Below are 8,646 nucleotides of genomic sequence, written 5' to 3'. Positions count from 1 at the left end.
TGACAGGTGAGAGCTAGCTGAAGAACACCAAAACTATGCTCCGAGCACTAGCCCTAGGCCAGACTTGCCGTTCTCTGTGACTCTGCAGGCTGCCTCTTTACCTTGTGGGTCCTTTCCAGAAAGACTGGCCGAGCAGCAAACCGAGGGATGTTGTTTTGGAATGATCTATATTTTTCTGCAACTTGTGATGCAGCTGAAAGTCTGGAAAAAGCAACATATATAATCTTGTAGGCCCATTTTATCCCCTCTTACAGTCCAAATTCTGACATTCCTCCCTGTAGCTTGTATATACATGGCCACCTGCCTCCTTCGGCTGTATTTTTATGCAATGTGCACTCAAAATTAGTACAGTGCTCTGCACACAGTAAGCGCTCAATAAATACGATTGATTGATTGATTTTTCATTCTTCCTCCCTAGATTTGTTTCTTTGGCTGTCAGGCCGACATTGCTACTTGTCACATCACTGTCTCAACCTGAGCGGAGTGTTTCTGCCCCTCCAGACACTCTCCTATTCCCTTATAGAGAAACCACTTATCACCTGAAACTTGGATCTTCCCATTTCACACAATCTTAACACTTCTTTCCTCCACAACACCCCAAAGGCATGTGGCTTTTTCTCCATCCCAGTAACCAGGGTCTGGACCAAAGATCCTCCCCACTGCATTTATCCCAAATCCAGTCACTACTAACAATCTCTGCCAAAATCAAATGTCTCTCCCAGTTCAAACCCAGGAACCCCACAAAACCCCACCCCAGTTTCCGGTTTACTTTCTGCATATCTGTCCTCACAACTCAACTGTTTGTAGTCATATCTTTATAGATCCTGCTCTCAAGGGTATTAAATGCTAAAGTGTTTAATGATTAGCAACAGTTGGGACAGGGTTACATTTGTATAGAAATGAGGGGAACACACAAGGTTTAAAAAAGTCCATCACTAACCATTTTTAAGTGCTCCAGCAGAATCCCTTTCCCAAATTGAGTCACTGCAGCCTTTAACCCGCTAGAAATTGATTTTCCACACTGAGTCAGTAACACCAGAGGCTGACTTCATGCCTCCGAGTGGGAGTCTAATAGAGTCTTTAGGTCAGTACCCCTCAGATCCAAAATGTTCATTCCCTGGAGTAAAGAAAAATCATTTGTTCCTGCTGATTTACACACCTCCCCAGATTCTAATTAACACCAGGATATGTGCATTTAACTTTAGAGTTAGAAACACGACCTTTTCAAAGAAATAGTGGAGATACAAGTTAAAGAATTGGGGATTAAAGTGTTCAAAATGTCTTACCCAATTTTACCCAAATGGCATGTTGACATACCAAAACAGAAAGCACTTTTTCCTACAAAACACTAAAAGCTTCTAAGAAGGAAGTGTATAGGTTATTGCTCCAGAAAAAAAACACCTTTAGTCATAAAATTTAACTAATGATCCTGCACAACTCTTCATTTATCACATTAGTACTACTGCTCACATTATGGAGGGTAAATGAATAAAAAGACTTGGACACCTGACAAGAACCTTGAAGTTATACTTCACTCTGCCATCAGGAAGATAAGCTAAACCAGCCCATTCTGAAAATTCTCCAGGAAAATGGACCTTCTTGATCTTGTAGAAAAATCCAAATATTAAATGATTGTAGCTGATCCTTGCTGGAAAAAAATACAGATATAAAGGAAGAGAATTAGTAGACATCTGAACACATATGGGGAAGAGTTTTTGGGTAAATATTGATCATTACCTTTGAGAACAGATGTGAACCTAGACTGATTTTTGAAAGTGACTTCTTTAAACAATAATTGGGGTCTGTGGATTTTGTATATTTCCACATGCCTCATGAAGCAAAGATGGGTAATTTACATAATGTAACAGTAATTCTATTTTGAAAATGACCTGTAAAATCAATTGCTTAACCTGTTTCCCCATTTGTCTAACCCCATGGATGGGATCTACTGTGAACGTGTGGCTCTCTCTTTTTCTCTGTTATAATTCTCTGAAAATGTTCAGATATAGCAATCCATTACAGTGGATTTCCCCGCTGTGCCTTGGCACACCATCTGCAAGAATTCAGGAAACAGATTGAAAAGTCATAAGGGACCCAGACTAGTAGACTGTATTATCCAATCAAAGTAATTTGGAAGTGGAGGTGGGGGCTTAAGTGATGCCCGAAAGACTTAACCATTTTTCCAACTCATGCTTGTAATCATTTCCATCAGTTAGTACATACTGATGTTGATTTATATGAGTTCCTTCTCCTCTGAGAGTGAGCTCCTTGAGGGCAGGATTTATCTTGGTTTAATACACACACACAGTTTTCATGTGTGGTGAAGGGAAGGGACTGACTGCTCACTGTATAATCATATCCGCACCTGATGATTGGCTCTCGGCAGTGCCCGAGTCCAGAAGATGACTACTATTCCCACATCGGTCAATCGTATTTATTGAGCACTTACTGGGTGCCAAGCACTGTACTAATCGCTTGAGAGAATACAGTATATCAAGAGCTGGGCGACCCATTCCCTGCCCACTCTGATTTTATAGACTGGAGATGTTAGTCTAGTCTTACAGAAAGGTGTTAATCTTACAGGCTAGAACTTATTTCTGCCACGGGGGCCAGTTTGGGTTATGTAGTCCTAAATGGGTAACGAGTTTGAGGTTGAAAGACATGTGGTTGGTTGAATTGGAAGCCGGAAGAACCAGATCGCAGGTTTCTCCATCGGCTCTTCCTAGTTTGGGATCATGACAGTCCAACTGCCCATCAGATGGCTGATCGGGAGAGAAACTGAAATTATGTCATAGTATCTGATGCCGGGGGGAGGGAAGAATCAATCAATCAATCAATCGTATTTATTGAGCGCTTACTGTGTGCAGAGCACTGTACTAAGCGCTTGGGAAGTACAAGTTGGCAACATATAGAGACAGGCTCCATACCACTGCTTCCTGACCTTGGCTAAAAATGCTAATTGGGCTATATAGCCAACCAGTATAACCAATTTGTGAATTATCCCTGTCACCTCCTCTTCTGGGCTCTCTGCATTTCAGGCGTTTTCATTACTCATTAGGACTTTCCCCAGAAGGTAAAGGAGGGAAATAAAAGGAGATGAAATCCCTCCTACAGTAAGCTCATTTAAATGAAAGTCAGGGGATCCAAGCTCTGCATTTGTAAGATTCGAAACTCGTAAAATGGGCTCATTTTAGCAATCTACAAGCAGATTTTTTGAAATGGAAACCTTGCTATTGTGATGTTTATTAAAATGAGTTGAATAAAAAATTATTGTTAGCAGCACTGGAAAAGGGTTTGGAAGGGAACACGGGTGAAACCACTGGTTAAAAATGGGTTTCCCAAGTAAAGAATAGCCCAAATCATTTTTCTTTCAAATTCAATTATTCTCCAAAGCCTAAAGAAATGGACAAAGGCAGATTTTCCGGCCTAAAACAAACGTATTAAACCTTTGAATGATGGGTAAAAACATCTGCAGATCCTTAGCTCCTGTTCCCTGAAATATTTCTCTTTCAAGAGGAATTTAGCTGAAAGGGAAAGCTCTCCTCATCTAAATTACTTGGGGAGATAATTCCCAGAGAGAAAACACACACAAACGCATGCTAGAATTATCAGGAAGCAAAAGGAAGGTGGTTATTTCTTCAGGGAGTGATTGTTTTCTATGAATTGAGCTGAACGGCAACTCTGGTTTTTGAGCACAGGCTGTTCTTTAGAAAAGCCAAGCCTTTGGCTCCTTGCAGGAGCAATTGTCTGTCTCTCCTTCATTTTGTTCGCGGGAGATTGCACTCTGATGTTTTTAAAGTGAAGCTTTTTTAATTAAAATCTTCACAGGCTTGAGTCATGTTCTTGTCTACATGGATTTAACGGGCTGTGCTGGAAGGAGTTTCTCTATTCCCTCTGGGATATATCTATTGAGAGGAAATAACTAGATTAAAACATTCCAGTAACAAAAATCCCCTCCCCATAATAGGTTTAAGACTGAAGTATTAGTTAATGTCGCCTTATCATTCAGGAGGATGACACAGAAAAGAACAGATCTGTCACCCAAGTGGAAGTCATGCGGCAGAATGTAAAGGGAAGAGAAAAAAAATCTTAACCCTAAACTCACCAGACTACATGTTCCCCATAAGCAGTATTCTAGTATGTTGCAGTGGTTATGGATCTAATAAATTTAAAAATAAAAAATCCTGTCAGGCTGTGCTTTCTATAGAAGAATCCAGGCAGAGACTCCTCAAGAACTTCCAGTAGTTGCCCACCCACTTCTATATCAAACAGAAACTCCTTACCATTGGCTTTAAAACACTCAATCAGCTCACCCCATCCCATTTTACCTATTTTCCTGCTATAACCCAACCTACCCACTTCACTCTTCTAATAGCAGCCTATTCAGTGTACTTCAAACTCGTCTATCTCACTGTCAACCCCTCATCCACACCCTCCCTCTGGCCTGAAACTCCCTCCCCCTTCATATATGACAGACCACCACTCTCCCCACCTTCAAATCCTTATTAAAGTCACAGCTCCTCCAAGAGTCCTCCCCTAACTAAGCCCTCATGTCCCCTACTCCCTCCCTTTTGCATCTTCTTTGCACTTGGATTGATACCTTTTAATTACTTGATTCATTCATTCAAAAGTATTTATTGAGCACTTACTGTATGCAGAGCACTGTAGTGAGCGCTTGGGAGAGTACAGTACAACAATAAACAGATACATTCCCTGCTATTCATCCCACCCTCAGCCCTACAACACCTAAATACATATCTGTAACTTACTTTAGTATCCATCTCCTCCTCTAGACTGTAAGCACCTTGTGAGCAGGGAACATGTCACCAACTCTGTTGCATTGAGCTTTCCTGAGTCCTTAGTACAGGGCTCTGCACATAAACATTCAATAAATACTATTTACTATTCAATCACACCCACAAGATGGTCCCTGTGACTGAAGACTAAGGTAAATACTAGACTAAGTCTTACCAGAGAGCTGTTACCTGGGCATACGTTATACTTTTCTATAGATTGTTCATAGATGTCACGTGGGGCTCACAGTCTTAATCCCCATTTTGCGGATGAGGTAACTGAGGCACAGAGAAGTTCAGTGACTTGCCCAAAGTCACACAGCTGACAAGTGGCAGAGCTGCCCACGACCTCTGACTTCTAAACCCGTGCTCTTTCCACTAAGCCATGCTGTAGCCATGTGAGGTGCCACGTGTGGATTGACCATTGATGAAGGGGCTCCAAAAGCATATGGCAGCACAGCGGCCCTACTGAAAAGTGAATACCAGTGTTGTGTTCCTTGAGAACAAAGGTTCCTTCCAAGAGCTCAGAGGCTTTCTCCCCAGTCTTAATGGAGTGAGCAATCTCAGCTACAACTTTTACGGTAAACCGGGAATGGTGCCAAGAGAATCTGCCTACATACACAAGACAATGGCAGTGGACCACCCGCTCTGGTGTAGGGGAAATCAGGGTGGGCAGCACAGCTAGTGGAAAGAGCACAGGCCTGGGGGCCAGAGCACGTTGGTTCTAATCCTGGCTCTACCACTCAGCTGCTGTGTGGCTTGGGGCGACTCAAATCACTTCTCTGTGCCTCAATTGCCTCATCTGTGAAATGCAAATTAAATGCGTGTTCTATGACTCTGTACCCCATATGACAGAGAGACTGTGTCTGCCCAGATTATCTTTTTTTCGACCCCAGTGCTTAGTTCAGAGGTCGTCACATAGTAAGCGCTTAACAAATATTACAATTATTATCGAGCAGAGACTTCAGGAAGATCGAGAGACCACAAGGCAGACTTGACTGGCTAGCTAATATAGGCTGTAGTGACATCTTGTTTGGAGTTCTTGCATATGTGGTAACGTTTTTGTGCGAATAAAAATGATGCCATTTGAAACTGATTTTCAACAGGGCCCCTTGGGGGATTAACCTTGACTGAACCTCTCCAGTTTGACCCTTTCATTCTCTCTGGCACGTCTAAAACCACATCCTCTTAACTCTCTAATATGTGTCTTTTCTCATTATAATTACAGCATTTATTAAGCACTTTCTATGTGCTAAGTGCTGAGGTAGATACAAGGCTATGTGATTAGACACAGTCTCTGTCCTGTTTGGGGCTCACTATCTAGTTTATCCCTGTCTTACAGACGAGGAAACTGAGGCCCAAAGAGGTTAAGTGACTAGTCTAAGGTCACACCGAAGACCAGTGGAAGAGCTGGCCTTCAAGCCTGGCTTTCCAATTCCCAGTTGCATACTCTTTCCACTAAGGCTTACTGCCTCCCTATATACACACACACAGGAAGGGAGGGAGGGATGCGGGGGGAGAGAGAGGAAGGGAGGGAGAAAGGGGAAGGGGGGAGAGAGAGAAAAAGAAAGAACATTGCATGGATGTATTGCTAGGTATACTCTCTATATATAACCAATATAGTGTAACCGTATGTGCTCAGTAAATGTTTAGGCTGTTATTCAAGGGTGAGATCGGATTAATTGTTCATTTTTAAAAGATGCATTCAATCTGGAAATAGTTATCGCCTAATTGATAGTTTATCCCTGTCTTACAGATGAGGAAACTGAGGCCCAAAGAGATTAAGTGACTAGTCTAAGGTCACACCAAAGACCAGTGGAAGAGCTGGCCTTCAAGCCTGGCTTTCCAATTCCCAGTTGCATACTGTTTCCACTAAGGCTTACTGCCTCCCTATATATACACACACATAGGAAGGGAGGGAAGGATGCAGGGGGGAGAGGGAGGAAGGGAGGGAGAGAGGGGAAGGGGGGAGAGAGAGAAAAAGAAAGAACATAGCATGGATGTATTGCTAGGTATACTCTCTCTATATAACCAATATAGTGTAACCGTATGTGCTCAGTAAATGTTTAGGCTGTTATTCAAGGGTGAGATCGGATTAATTGTTCATTTTTAAAAGATGCATTTAATTTGGAAATAGTTATCGCCTAACTGAGCTCCAAGAGGCGATTCTCCTTCAAAGAGTGAGTAGTCCACTTCCTTCTCCTCAGCCTAGCCATAGTAATGGAACCTTGCCAAGGGAGGAAACATCTGAAAAGCAATCACGCTCTTCACTGGTGGGCCTGTGCCGCCTCAAAGACTACGGAAGGATCGAGTGTTCGTTTGTTCATTTATACCCAATGGCAGCCTATGCAGGGGCTGCAATTCATAGAGGGTATTTCCAGTCAGCACACTGGAGAAGAGTTATAAAAGTAAATAAAGATGACTGTCCGGGGGACAGTAAATCCTGAGGAAATTCCAGTGGATTAGAGGCTGATGAAAACAACTATCATTTGGAGGAAAATAAAAATTCTGAAGACCAATACAGAAAATCGGGGTCCCTAAGTCTAAGAAAACCACTTTTGAACCTGGAACTCTTGATTTACCCCAGGACAGCGATCTGGCATACAAAAATAGGCACTACAAGGGGGTGGGGTGGGGGACAGGGAACCAGAAGGTTAAAGGGACAGGAGGGTTTGCGGTCAGCTGGCTTTTGCTGCTAATGGTGTTAGAGGTTTCTCGGTCCTTCCTGTGGTTTCAGCTTTTTTTCCTGCTTGTGAAAGGTTAGTTCATGGAAGCAAGGAGCTTCATAAAAATTAGCTTTTTAAAAACGCAGGGGGTGTGTGCTAGTTTGGCTTCAGAAGCAATTAGGTCTAGTGGAAAGGGAATTGGTCTTCCGTGTGATCTCAGGCAAGCCACTTAACCTCTCCAGGTCTCAGTTTCTTTATCTGTGATGAAAATGCCACCTGCCTCTCCCCACCTCTCATGAATGTACTGAGACCACAATGCCATAAAGTAAACATGCCATTACTATTAGTCAATTGTATTTATTGAGCACTTACTGTGTGCAGAGCACTGTACAAAGCGTTAGGAGAGTACAGTATAACACATTCCCTGCCCACACCAGATTACAGTCTAGAAGGATGAGCATACAGTCTATTATTACTATTCACTAGTAGTAATACTAATCATATTTACTGAGCGCTTACCGTGTGTAGAGCACTGTACAAAGCGTTAGGAGAGTACAGTATAACACATTCCCTGCCCACACCAGATTACAGTCTAGAAGGATGAGCATACAGTCTATTATTACTATTCACTAATAGTAATACTGATCGTATTTACTGAGCGCTTACTGTGTGCAAAGCACTGGACTAAGCGCTTGGGAAGTACATCATGCCTCATTCTCACCTCTCTTACCACCTTGTTCACACCCCGCCCCCTCCTATTCTGGAACTCTTTAAATAAATCATTCAATTGTGTTTACTGAGCACTTACTGTGTGCAGAACACTGTATTAAGCACTTCTGGAAGCCAAAAAGCTGCTTTTGGAATCTTGGAGGATCTGACTTCTCGACAGCTTGGCTCAAGGACTCATCGCTGATCTGGATATTTCTCTCTCTTTCTCTCCTCGTCCTGTGTCTCGTGCAAGAAATGGCAGAGGGACCTTGGCTGAAAGCAGAAAGCAAACAGTCATGCTGGCTGTAACCGGCACCCAACAAGAACGGGTGGGGAAATGGAACACTCTTGGTTTAAGAGATTCAGCCTCTGGGACTGGGAGATTCCTGCACAGTTATCCTCCTGGCAGAGGGAAATGCCACCCAACTCGGCCTCTCCCTCTCTTCTTGGCTCCCAGCTTAAATAGGAAGCCTCCCCGG

Source organism: Tachyglossus aculeatus, chromosome 16 (genome assembly GCF_015852505.1).
Source record: "Tachyglossus aculeatus isolate mTacAcu1 chromosome 16, mTacAcu1.pri, whole genome shotgun sequence".
Lineage (NCBI taxonomy): Eukaryota > Metazoa > Chordata > Mammalia > Monotremata > Tachyglossidae > Tachyglossus > Tachyglossus aculeatus.
The sequence above is the reverse complement of the archived record's forward strand: the minus strand, read 5'-3'. Positions refer to the sequence as shown.